We start from the raw sequence: 14,070 nt of genomic DNA on the forward strand, positions 1-14,070 counted from the left end.
TTAAAATTAACTTTAGTATTGATAATACACTAATAAAAAACTAAAATTTTGTTTACTCTTTTGAACAAAAATTGTGTGTAGTTTAATAAGACACAGTAAAATATTTTTGTTCACCTTTTAAGTAAACTGTGAAAAGGAAAAAAGAGACAAAAGAAAAGACAGATTGTTTCATGCTGTCTTAGGTCTTTTGATTGTTTTGAAAACTGAGTCTTTTTTATCAAAGAGTACAAGGTTATTGTTTTCAAAAATCTTATAATTATCACCTTGGTTAAATGAATGTTGTTTTATGGTGACCTGTGATCCTATTTTGGTCAAGTGTTTTAAACCTTTGACATATCTGACAGATTTCCCAAAATCTAATTTCAGCTTCAAAATTAAGTATTTCTGTCTTCTAACTTTGGGATGCTATGGAGCACCCCTGAAACATCCAAAAGAGACGTTAACAAAATTATTTTACATGTTAAGTTACATAAGAAGCGTTGTCAAATAAGAAATGATGATTAACCTTCTTCAGGATAAATGTTATTAACATATGTTACAAAATTGTATGGGATTTCTAAAGTTCTAATTTGTCTGAGTACATGTTATTGATCATAATTATGTTTATTATGTTAAGTTATTGTAGGCCATAGAAATAATCAAATTTCCTTGTCAATTTTGTCCTTAACTATGACTGTTGAAAGTTATTTTCACAGTTAATTGCTTAAATCTGACGCAGTTTATGAAAACTTCACAAGCACAAAAAATCCTAGAATATAGTATCTTTAAGGAGGTTCATGAAAGAACGTAAAGGATTCTGAGAAGCACTCTTGAATAAAGGTTTGTGATAACTTTAGAATCATATAATTTGAACTGGATAAGAATTCTTGGAACTTTAGTAAAGAGACTGACTGGTTTATAAAACTGCTAATGCAAACAAGACAAAAATTGAATACCAAGAAAATACTTTGCCAGATTTTCATGCTAAATCATCCAGTACTGAAGTTCTTTAGATATACAATTTGAATTAATTCCATGGTATAAATCAAATTTCCTATGATAACCTATTAGTTATCAGTGCTATTCACCTAAATTGGAGAAACAACTGGTATTCAAAAAGAAGTAAGTCCAGTGTTAAGCATAAACTCATGGAGAACCATGACAGCTGCCTTATTTTTACTGACTCCTTGAAGATTTCCTTTAGAGTTCTGCATTCTAATGCTCATCTTGGAAACCACAAAATGATCCAAATTAAATATATATATATATGTTGTGACTTCTTAATTGCTGAAATAGTTTATGATCAACGTTTGGTTTTTGAAACCCATATTCTTAGGAAGACAATCAAAACTTCAGGTACATTTCACTACCCGATGGGCCGTTTAAATGTTTATAGAGGGATTTCATCTAACCGTCCATTTTTAATACATGTTTTCTGGTTGTATAAAAGCTTTCCTATGCAAGAGAGCTGATGTTAGAACAGTAGATCATTATGTCACAGTGTATTTTCACCAGATAAAGAAAACTTTTCATGGTTCACTGACTAAGGACAATCAACCCCTTCACAATCTAGAACCCAAAGATTGGATTTCTGGAAACATCAGAGAAAGACTGTCCTGCCATCTACTCTGTAGCAAAACTTTGGGACCTTGAACCTTGGGTTTATAATCTCACAACTCAGAAGAGTCCTTCCACACTCTTGGAACTGTACACCCATTGGAATCCTTAAGGTGAAGCTAACCAGTGAGGTTTCTCCCCAGAAGAAGCTGGCATCCTTGATGGGGACAGCTTTTTCTCAAGATTAGAGGTTGAGACTTCTCTGCTATCATGAGACTCTTATCTTTCATTTTTTTTTCCTTGCTTATGCCTCTTTGAACAATAGAAAAAGAAAAAGAGGTCTTCTGTGTGCACACAGGGTTTACTTTTATTTGTGAAGGATTTTTGAGCCAGCCTTATACATGAATAACTTTATGCCTTGATAGATGAAAGATGAAGGTCCAATGTATGTGAGCAAGTTTAATGTTACATACATTGCCTCATAATCATTCAGAAACAGAACATTGCTCCACTCTTCTTAACCTACATTATGCATTAAAGAAAACATTGCCAGAAGGTCTTCACTCTTCTAGAAGGGTTAGATAAAATGATCTAACCCTTCTAGAAGAGGGTTAGATCATTTTATCCATTGTTTGGAGTAAATGAGGCAATGATTAGAAATTTATCCCTTATGATAGGTTCAGAGAAGATGCTACCTTAAAGAAAACATTCTCTTATGAATGTGATGCTAAATGATAGAATTGCTCTAGATTACTTACTGGCTAAACAGGGAAGTATCTGTGCAGCTGCTGGCACATCTTGTTGCCCATGGAGAAATGCATCACATTGGGTATTATAGAGATTCAGTTGTAAGGGATTAGCAAAGAGACTCCTTAGTTAAAGTGAGTAGACTCCTTATCTAGCTTATTCTTTGATCTGTCTGATTTTAGTTGGTTTGGTTTATGGGGACCCTGGCTAAGGAGCACACTCCAAACTCTTGGTATTATCCTCATGATAGTCATAATATTCATCTCCATGGTGCAGTGTATTCTCTCAAAAGCTTGAAATGTTTGCATGAAGTCATTTTTAGAATAATAAAGTTGAAGAGAGTGGAATCTCTTTGCACTCTCTTCAAGTGGAATGACAAGAGCTGAAAGAAATGTGTGACTATGAGGGCACTGTAACGTATGAATAATGTGCCGAGATCAGAAACCCAAAATGATAGTAACTGAGAGTGGGCCTAAGGCTCTAAGTTTTGGTCACGCTCTCACCTAAGTGAGAACATGATCAAAAGGGGGAGTTTTTAAACATATTATGAGAGGACATTGTTATGGACTGAGCTCATGCACTAGGCCCCACAGATCAGACCAAACCGAAATGGAGTCACTTATACTAAATGTGACATAATCAAATTCAGACTTTAAGGAAACACATAAATCCTAGAACAGACTAGATTTTGTTTTTCTCCTATAAACAGGACATTCCATCATAAAGAGGTATCCTCTACTCTAATACTTACAAAAGAAATAACCTCATGTCCTTGTCCTCATCTTATAAAACCCGCTGTATGCTATTTCCCAGTGGGTTTCAAGACCAAATAAGTACTTTTATGATGGTGATAGTGACATCAATGGTTAAAGTTTTGGTCAATCTCTCAAAATTGAGAGGATGAACAAAAGGAGGGAATTTTAAAATGAAGTTTAGTCTAAAGCTGCCTGCTAACATATATTAAGGTCAGCCTAATAATTTCTCTGTACCTCATCAACTACAAGCTAAATGAAGTTATAAACAAAGGGAGGCCTACTCTCATGACAATTACCGTATTTTGGCCAATCAAAGGTGGCCAGCTGTTCAAACCATGTTCAAATAAGGCAAACCCCTAGCCATAACCAATCAACTCTTTCTGTACCTTACTTCCATTTTTGGTACCTCACTTTGCTTTGTCTATGCATAAATTTTCTTCCACTATATAGCTGTGTTGGAATCTCTGAGCCTGTTGTGGCTCCAGAGGCTGACCAATTTGCAAATCATTCCTTGCTCAATTAAACTCTGTTAGACGTAATTCAGCTAATTTTTTTTCTTCTAACAGAAATGAGCTTTATCATTGTCTGCCTATAGCAGTTACTAAATTTATTTGTCTTCTATCTCCAAATCCTCCTCTAATCGAGATTAAACACCGGTGCATTTGACCCCATTGTGAATGGCAAAAAGAAATTAGCATAAGGAATGCACACTTAAAAGAAAATTTTATAACTGATTAATTACTAAAGAAGAGTCTCATAACTAAAAGAAGATAATCAGTGGCTTAGATTGGAGTAGTCAAAGATACCACTTATACTTGCTGTATGTACCACTGTTTGATCACTATTTTTTTCACTCAGGTTTCTTTGTACCTCCTTTAATGGCACCACATTATCGGGAAAATCTTCCTTGCTCACTTTTTGAACATAAAATAGAATTGTTCTAAATTTAGATTTCCCTCAGATCTCTGATCTGTCTAGATTTGCAGTCTATATAAAATAAGACCCATCCCCAGCTTTTTACACCAGAGGTAAATTATAAAGAAATAAAAAATGACCTAGCATCTCTGGTGCATTGATATTTTTCATCTTTCATCATTATTCTGCTTCAAATAGCTTATGTTTGAAGAACATTAAACATCTTCAGTATCCTCTGATTTTATAATATTTCTTACATTCCTGAGAAGAGGACTTATCAGAAACATGACAAAATCACATGCAATTTTTTGTTATTTTTCTGTTTAGTAACCTTCCTTTACATTTGCAAAATAGTTTATAATTCAGAAAGCACTATCCTTTACTACTTTTTTTTTTTTTTACTTTCACAGCGATTCTGTAAGTTACTAAGGGCAAGTATTGTCATCTTTCATCATTTAAAAGAAACTAACCTCAGAAAACTTTGAATATTCTGCTTTAGGTGAAAATGCTAATACACAGTAGAGCCCAGAGTAGAAACAAATTCTATATGAAAGTTCAAACTGAACACATATACTGATACATAAAATACACCCAGAGTACAATCCCAGTCAATGCAACTAATAAATATTATTCAATTTCTAGGTCAGAGCAACATCAAAATCCCCTAAAACTCAATTTATTGTTGGTCCTGTGCAGTCTTTTCCTTTTCTGTTTTTTTCGCCTCAAGTAAAATGCACCCTTTTCGGGATTTCAGAGAACTCTTTAATTGAAGTAGGATAAAGCATATTCTTCATTATACACTCAGAAAGCCCGGCAACATTCAAACTCCTATCAGCAGACAATCTCTAGGACTGCAGGAAACCCTGCTACACTGTAATTTGCTAAAATAAAGTGTTTTACTATCGAGTATTATTTTATTAATGCTATGGTTCTCTTTTGGTCAAGGCTATGGATTAGGATCTTGGGCAGATAACAAATTCCTGCATACTACTGTGAGATTTTATTTGACTTATCCAAATCTCATGAATAATGATCTACCAATATGCTATGAGCTCACAAAGTAAGAAGGGCTTGAAAATGTATGTCCTTAGAAGAAGCTGGAACTAGAAATGTAAAAAATGCTAGACAACAATATCATGAAAGCTATGAGTAAGATGGAGCCAAAGTGAGTGACTGGATTTAAAGATTTCTATGTTCTGTGTATTTTCGGTACTAATAAGCTTTAGACTTTTCCAATGTAAATATGAATTATAAAAACTAAGGATAAAACAAAACTTTATCACCACCACAACCACAACAGAAAAGATAAGGGTAACCTCTGAACATTCAGAAATAGACTGACTAACCTCAAAATCAGTACTGAGGAAAATGCAGAAGTAAAAAAAAGTCTCATAAACTCAGTAGAAGGCTATAGAGGAAAAAAAACCACCATAATAATTAAAAATAAAATAAAATTTAGAAACAAGTTAGGATTTATCAATAATCGCATTAAATGCAAAAGTTTAAACTCATCTACTGCATGACAGTGACTATCAGATGAGAGGAAAGTTTATTTATATTCTTCTTAAAAGAGATACATTTAAAGCAAATTCATACAGAATGGTTAAAAAGGTTGGAAGAAAATACATTCTAAGCAAAGTATAACCAAAGAAAGGAAGTGTGGCATTATTAATTTTGAAAAGAACAGAAAATCAAAATGCATTCAGAACAGAAAATCAAAAGGCATTATTAGGGATACAGAGAGACTACTGCCAAAAAGATGACAGTCATAAACTAGTATGCACCTAATAATATAGCTTTGAATTATATAAGCCAATATTAGGATTATTAGTATTTCTGGTTTCAGCTCTGAAATGTAAAGCACTTGGACATTCTCACTTTCACTTTTACAACAGTGAAAACGTTAAGCAAACTGAAAACCAATGCCTTCCTTAGAGCCACGGGATAAACCACCAAACTGAAATCTGGAGATATAGATAAATACAGAGGATCACAGTTGAGGTCAATTTATTTGGAGCAGAAGCAACTCGAGCAATAAACTGGTAGGAATAATTAAATGGTGATACTGATGAATTGCTGGAGGCTTGGTGTAGACTAGCACCAGAGGGATAATCTCCTGGAGGCCCAGTCTTATGGAAGTCATACAGTTTCATGGGCATTCACTTGAAGAAACTCATCATGTTGTCATTGTGAAGATAAAAATAAAATTCCTCATGCTTTGGTCAGAGTAAGGGAAAAAGTAACCACTTGGAAATACGCCTAGTGTTCTCTATAAGAAAGAGCTACTTTACAGAAGAAAAAACTTCACTAGATCTTTATCCAACATGGAAGGAGAGCAACCAGCCAACTCCACCCATCTCTAGACATTCCGTCTCATGCAAGGGAAGAAATAAAAGGCTATGAATTACTTCAGAAGTAATTCATAAAGGCCATAGCCTTGGTATTCAGGACCAATAAAGGAGTGAAATGTAATCATAATAGTAAAGAGAGCTTGTAATCTCCCACACCTTAGTAACTGAAACTGCTGCTAAGCTAGACTTTATTGGTGAAGCATTTATTAGGAGAAACCAAAAAGTAGCAGAGAAAACAAAACAATGTTTTTAGGGGTATTTAAATGCTCTGACACCTGTGGTTACAGCAAACATCAAACATTGCTCAAATCCTATTCAAGTTAATATAAAACCTCACACTAGATCCCTGTATGCCTCAGTTCTCTATTAGCTGATATATTATATCTGGCTTTCAACAGTGGCAACAACAATGACAAGAAATGGTAAAAGGCAAGGAAAAATACAGTTCCAAAAGACATAGCAAGCATCAGAACCAGACACACGCATTGGAATTTTAGACAGGGGATGTCAAATAACTATGACTAGTATACTGATGGCTCTAATGAACAAAAGAGATAATATGCAAAAACAAATGGGTAATATCAGCAGAGAGGTAGAAAATCAAAAAATGAAAGGAATTAAAGGCAATTCTAAGAATCAGAAGCACTGTACCAGAAATGAAAAATTATTCTGATGACCTAGACATGGCCAAGGAAAGGGTTAGTGAGTTTGAAGACGTGTCAATTAATACTTACCAAACTGCAACAACAGAAAAAAAGAATCAAATCAGTAAACTATCTAAGATGTGTAGGGTAATTTGAAAACATGTAACATGTGTGTAAATTGGAATACCATAAGGAGAAGAAAAAAAAAAAGAAGAAGAAATATTTGAAGTAATAATGGCCAAGGACTTTTCAAAATTAATGACAAACACCACACCACAGATTCAGGAAGCTTATAGAATCCCAAACAGAATAAGTATCAAATCAAATATAACCAGGCATATCATACTCAAGCTGCAGAAAACCAAATACAAGGACAAAATCTTTATAAAAGCCGGTGGTGGGTGTGGGGGTAAAGAAATTACCTTATCTATAGAAGAAAAGGAATAAGAATAACGGGCCGGGTGCGGTGGCTCATGCCTGTAATCCCAGCACTTTCAGAGGCCCAGGCGGGCGGATCACCTGAGGTCAGGAGTTTGAGACCAGCCTGACTAACATGGTGAAACCCCATCTCTACTAAAAATACAAAAAAAAAATTAGCTGGGTGTAGTGGTGGGCACCTGTAATCCCAGCTACTTGGGAGGCTGAGGCAGTAGAATCGGTTGAACCTGGGAGGCGGAGGTTGCAGTGAGCCAAGATCACGCCATTGCACTCCCACCTGGGCAACAGAGTGAGACTCTGTCTTGGAAAAAAAAAAAAAGGTTTTAAAAATAAAAAAAATAAAATAAAAAAAAGAATAACAGCAGACTCCTTGTTAGAACCCATATAAGCAAGAAGAGAGTGGAGTGAAATATTTAAAGCATTAGAAGATTAAAAAACTATTAACCTAACACAGAATTTTATATGTGCACTGAAATTAGCCTTCAATAGTGAATAATAAATAAATATTTTCCCAGAGCACCTAATGCACACAAAAAATCTGAGAGATTATTCTTCAGAAGACTTGCCATGAACTAAATGTTAAAAAGTATTCAGCATGCAGAAAGATGATACAGGTCTTTAACATACGTAAAGAAAAAAAGTGTCAGAGAAGAAATAAATGAAAGTAAATATTGTTATTTATTTTAAATTAATGTAATATAACTATTCAAATATTAATGGTAACAACATACTGTCTGATAATAACCTCTTAATCAGTAAAATGAGTTTTATAAGGCATAGTGGAGTGGAATTGAGATTTCTCTGTTGTAAGCCACCTGCACTACAGGTAAATCCATGTAATGTTATTCAAAGGTGAAAAGACGAAAGTGTGGAAATTTCTACATTATGAGGCACATGCACTACATGTGAATCTATTTAATATTATTTAAAAGTCTGCTTAGATTAATTGTAAATGTATACTGCAAACTCTAAGGCAACTACTACTGATATGTTAAAAAAGAAGCATAGGTGATATTGTAATATCAACTCACCATTGATGTGAATTGAGTAATATGATTAATCTAAATATACATATTAAAAGAACAATGAATAGGAAAAAGTTAAAGCATAGTAAATACGATTTCAAATTATATCAGTAATTACTTTAAATGTGAATGGAATGGTCTAAATACACATGTTAAAGATGGTGATTGTGATGGTGGCTTTTTAAACAATTGCTCAACTACAGGCTTTTTATAAGAAATCTGCTTTAGATATAAAGACAAAGATAAATTAAAATTAACGAGGTAAAAAATATATATACCATGTTGACACTAATTGAAAGAAAACTGGAATAATTGTTAAATTTAGACAAAACAGATTTCAAAGCAAATAAAATGGCAGGGATAAAGACCAACATTGCATAATGATAAGGCATCCATTCTCCTAAAAGATGTAACAGTTCTTAGCATGTATATGTCTGTCAAAAGAGTATCAAATTACAAAAGGCAGAGAGGGGTGGAGGAAGATGGAGTAGGAATCTCCAGTGATTATCCCCCCTACCGCCATAGAAACATTAATTTGAACAACTATCCATGCATGAAGAAGTTTTCACGAGAGTTAAGAAAACCAGATGAGACATTACAGTACCTGGTTTTAGCATAATAATTAGAATAGACAAATTGAAGAGGGCAGAAAGGACCATTTAATAAGTTTTGCATCACCTGTTCCCCGACCTCAGGCAGTTCAGTTTGGAGAGAAATACCATCTACTTGAGGAAAAGGAGGGAAGCAAGCGTAGGACTTTGCATTAGAATCCAGTACTGGGCCCACTACAGTAAAGCCCAGCACTGGGCTAGACCCCTCTGCTCCTGGCACCAGGCCAATATACATGAACAAAGCCTCTAGACCTGCCCCAACATGAGACAAAATCCTGTGGTCCCAGGGCCAGATGGGAACCTGTGGCCCTGGTAAGGCAAACTTGAGATCTGACCCACATGACCACCAGCTGACTGCAGCAGCCTCAGACCCTGAATAAACCTCGGTGGTGGGCAGACTATAGCAGCTGTGGGTCTTGGGCACACTCCAGTGCTGTGCTGGTCTTGGCAGCCACGGTTTCTGGTGTGACTCAGCACTGCATCAGCCTCAGCAGCCAAATATTATTGACCCAGCAATTCTAGGCTTTAGGGCACCTCAGGGAACTGCAACTGCTGAAATGGTAATGGATTTAAGGATATCACCAGTCAACCTACATTGAATCACTGGACAAACCTGCTGCGGAAGAAAGTTACCAAACAAAGCCAGGATGCAAACACTGGATTAAGTAAGAATATCAACATGCAGACATTGACACGTGGCCACAAGCATCAAGATCAATAAAAAAAAACGTGATGTCAGCAAATGGACAAAATAAAGCTCCAGTGATGCTCAATGGATTAAAGACTTAAACATAAGACATGAAACTATGAAACAACTAGAAGAAAGCAGGAAAAAGCAATGTTTTTTTTTTTTTTTTTTTTTTTTGGATATAACCTCTAGAACACAGGCAACAAAGACAAAAGTAAACAAGTGAGACTAGATCAAACTAAAAAGCTCTGCACAGCAAAGGAAACAATCAATGGAGTGAAGAGACAACCTAAAGAATGGGAGAAAATATTTGCAAACTTTGCATCTGACAAGTGGTTAATATCCAATATATATAAGAAACTCAGGTAACTCAGCAATAAGAAAACAAGTAACCTGATTAAAAAATAAGCAAAGTGTTTGGATAGAGATTTCTCCATAAAAGGAATACAAATGGCCAACAGGTATATGAAAAAAGAATCAAAATCACTAATCATCAAAGAAACACAAATAAAAACCACAAAGAGATACCATCTTACACCAGTTGAAATGGCTATTATCAAAAAGATGGGTAACATAAAGATGTAAAATAAAGTGAGATATTGTACACGGTTGGTGGAAATGTAAGTTGGTACAGCCATTATGGAAAGCATTATGGAGATTAGTCAAAAAATTAAAAATAGAGCTGTCATATATCCAGCAATTCCACTTCTATGTGTGTGTGTGTGTGTATATATATATATGTATCTCCAAAAGAAATGACATTGGTATATTGAACATATATCTTCATTTCTATATTTATTCCAGCATTATTCACTATATCCAAGATACGGAATCAACTTAGTTTTCCCTCAACAGATGGGGTATATTGAAAAACATATGGTATATTGATATGGTTTGGCTGTGTCCCCAACCAAATCCCATCTTGAATTGTAACTCCCACAATTCTCATGTATCATGAGAGGAAGCCAGTGGGAGATCATTGAGTTATGGGTGCAGGTCTTTCCTCCTCTGTTCTAATGGTAGTAAGGTTCATGAGATCTGATGGTTATTATAAGGGGGAGTTTTCCTGCACAAGCTCTCTATTTTTTTTCCTGCTGCCATCCATGTAAGATGTGACTTGCTTCTCCTTGCCTTCTGCCATGATTATGAGGCTTCCGCAGCCACGTGGAACTCTAAGTCCACTATAAACCTCTTTCATTTGTAAATTGCCCAGTCCTGGGTATGTCTTTATCAGAAGCCTGGAAACAGACCAATACAGTAAATTGGTACCAGGAGAGTGGGGCGCTGCTGAAAAGATACCTGAAAATATGGAAGTGACTGTGGAACTGGGTAACAGGCAGAGGTTGGAACAGTTTGGAGGGCTCAGAAGAAGATAAGAAAATGTGGAAAAGTTTGGAACTTCCTAGAGACTTGTTAAATGGCTTTGACCAAAAGCCTGACAGTGATATGGACAATAAAGTCCAGACCGAAGTGGTCTCAGATGGAAATGAGGAACTTGTTGGGAACTGCAGTAAAGGTGACTCTTGTTATGTTTTAGCAAAGAGACTGGTGGCTTTTTGCCCCTGCCCTAGAGATTTGTGGAACTTTGAACTTGAAAGAGATGATTTAGGGTATCTGGCAAAAGAAATTTCTAAGCAGCAAAGCATTCAAGAGCTAACTTGGGTGATGTTAAAGGCATTCAGTTTTATAAGGGAAGCAGAGAATAAAAGTTCCAAAAATTTGCAGCCTGGCAATGTGATAGGAAAGAAACACCAATTTTCTGAGGAGAAATTTAAGCAGGCTACAGAAATTTGCATAAGTAACAGGGAGCCTAATGTTAATCCCAAAGGCAATGGGGAAAACCTCTCCAGGGCAAGTCAGAGGTCTTCATGGCAGTCCCTCCCATCACAGGCCTGGAGACCTAGGCAAAAATGGTTTATGGGCGAGGCCCAGGGTCCCCATGCTGTGTGCAGTCTAGGGACTTGGTGCCCTGCATCACAGAAACTCCAGTCATGACTAAAAGGGACCAAGGTACAGCTCAGGCTGTTTCTTCAGAGGGTGGAAGCCCCAAGCCTTGGCAGTTTTCATGTGGTGTTGATCCTGCGGGTTCACAGAAGTCAATAATTGAGGTTTGGGAACCTCCACTTAGATTTCAGAAGATGTATGGAAAGGTCTGGATGCCCAGGCAACAGTTTGCTGCAGGGGCAGGGCTTGGGCCCTCATGGAGAACCTCTGCTAGGGCAGTGTAGATAAGAAATGTGGGGTCGGAGCCCGCATGCAGACTTCCTACTGGGGCACCACCTAGTGGACCTGTGAGAAGAAGGCCACCGTCCTCCAGACCCCAGAATGGTAGATCCACTGACAGCTTGCACTGTGGGCCTGGAAAAGCTGCAGACACTCAATGCCAGCCTATGAAAGCAGCCAGGAGGGAGGCCATACCCTGCAAAGCCACAGGGGCGGAGCTTCCAAAGACCACGGAAACCCACCTCTTGCATCAGTGTGATCTGGATGTGAGAATTGGAATCAAAGGAGATCATTTTGGAGCTTTAAGATTTGGCTTCCCCTCTGGATTTCAGACTTGCATGGGACCTGTAGCCCCTTTGTTTTGGCCAATGTCTCCCATTTGGAATGGCTGTACTTATTCAATGCCTGTACTCCCATTGTATCTAGGAAGTAACTGGCTTGCTTTTGATTTTACAGGCTCATAGGCGGAAGGGACTTGCCTTGTTTCACATGAGACGTTGGACTGTGAACTTTTGAGTTAATGCTGAAATGAGTTAAGACTCTGAAATACTGTTGGGAAGGCACGATCAGTTTTGAAATGTGAGGACATGAGATTTGGGAAAGGATAGGGACAGAATGATATGGTGGCTGTGTCCCCAACCAAATCACATCTTGAGTTGTAACTCCCACAATTCCTATGTGTCATGGGAGGAACCCAGTGGGAGGTGATTGAATTATGGGGGCAGATGTTTCCCGTTCTGTTCTTATAATAGTAAGTCTCACAAGATCTGATGGTTATATGAGGGGGAGTTTTCCTGCACAAGCTCTCTCAAGCTCTCTCTTTTTGCCTGCTGCTATCAATGTAAGAAGTGACATGCTCCTCTTTGCCTCTCGCCATGATTATGAGGCTTCCACAGCCTTGTGGAACTGTAAGTCCATTATAAACCTCTTTCTTTTGTAAATTGCCCAATCACGGTTATGTCTTTATCAGCAGCATGAAAACAGACTAATACATATATACACATACAATAGAATATTATGCAGCCTTAAGAAAGGAAATGCTGTCATTTGCAACAATGTGGATGAAACTGGAGGATATTATGCAAATATAATAAGCCAGACACAGAAAGACAAATACTGAATGATCTGACTTATGTGTGGGATCTAAAAAAGTTTAAAACTTACAGAAGCAGAGAGTAGAATGATGTTTGCTGGGGGTTGAGGGAGTGAAGAAATAGAGGGCTTTTGGTCAAAGGGTACAAAGGTTCAGTTATGCAGGATGAATAAGTTCTGGAGATTTAATGTACAGTATGGTGACTATAGTTAATAATACTGTGTTGTATACTAGATATTTGCCAGGAGAATAAATCTTAAATTTTCAGACCATACACAGACACAAAGATGGTAAGATGGTAACTATGTGAGGTGATGGGTATGTTAATTAGCTTGATTGTGGTAATCATTTTCCAATGTGTATATATATCAAATCATCAGTTTGTACATTGTAAACAGGTATGATTTTCATTCATCAATTATCCCTAAATAAAGATGAAAAATAAAAATAGAAATGAGTAAATAAATTTTTTTTTTTTTTTGAGACATAGTCTCGCTCTGTCGCCCAGGCTGAGTGCAGTGGCGCCATCTCGGCTCACTGCAAGCTCCGCCTCCCGGGTTCACGCCATTCTCCTGTCTCAGCCTCCCGAGTAGTTGGGACCACAGGCGCCCGCCACCACGCCCCGCTAATTTTTTGTATTTTTAGTAGAGACGGGGTTTCACTGTGTTAGCCAGGATGGTCTTGATCTCCTGACCTCGTGATCCACCCCCCTCAGCCTCCCAAAGTGCTGGGATTACAGGAGTAAGCCACCGCGCCTGGCAAGTAAATAAAATTTTACAAAAAATAATTTGGGAGAATTTCTGGGTTCATGCTCAGTCAACAAAAACGGATTTTTTTTCTATATATTAATAAGACTCTTAGAAATTGTGATACAAAAATTTCTTATTATAATATCATATAAACACATTATTTAGGAGTAAATCTAATAAAGTACACTCATGATTTTGACAAAGGAAATCACAAAACACTGAGTGACGGTAAGGGCAACCTTAGATACGCATAGAGACGTATCAGTTTGATGGATAAGAAAGCAACATGAAAAAG

Source organism: Pongo pygmaeus, chromosome X (genome assembly GCF_028885625.2).
Source record: "Pongo pygmaeus isolate AG05252 chromosome X, NHGRI_mPonPyg2-v2.0_pri, whole genome shotgun sequence".
Lineage (NCBI taxonomy): Eukaryota > Metazoa > Chordata > Mammalia > Primates > Hominidae > Pongo > Pongo pygmaeus.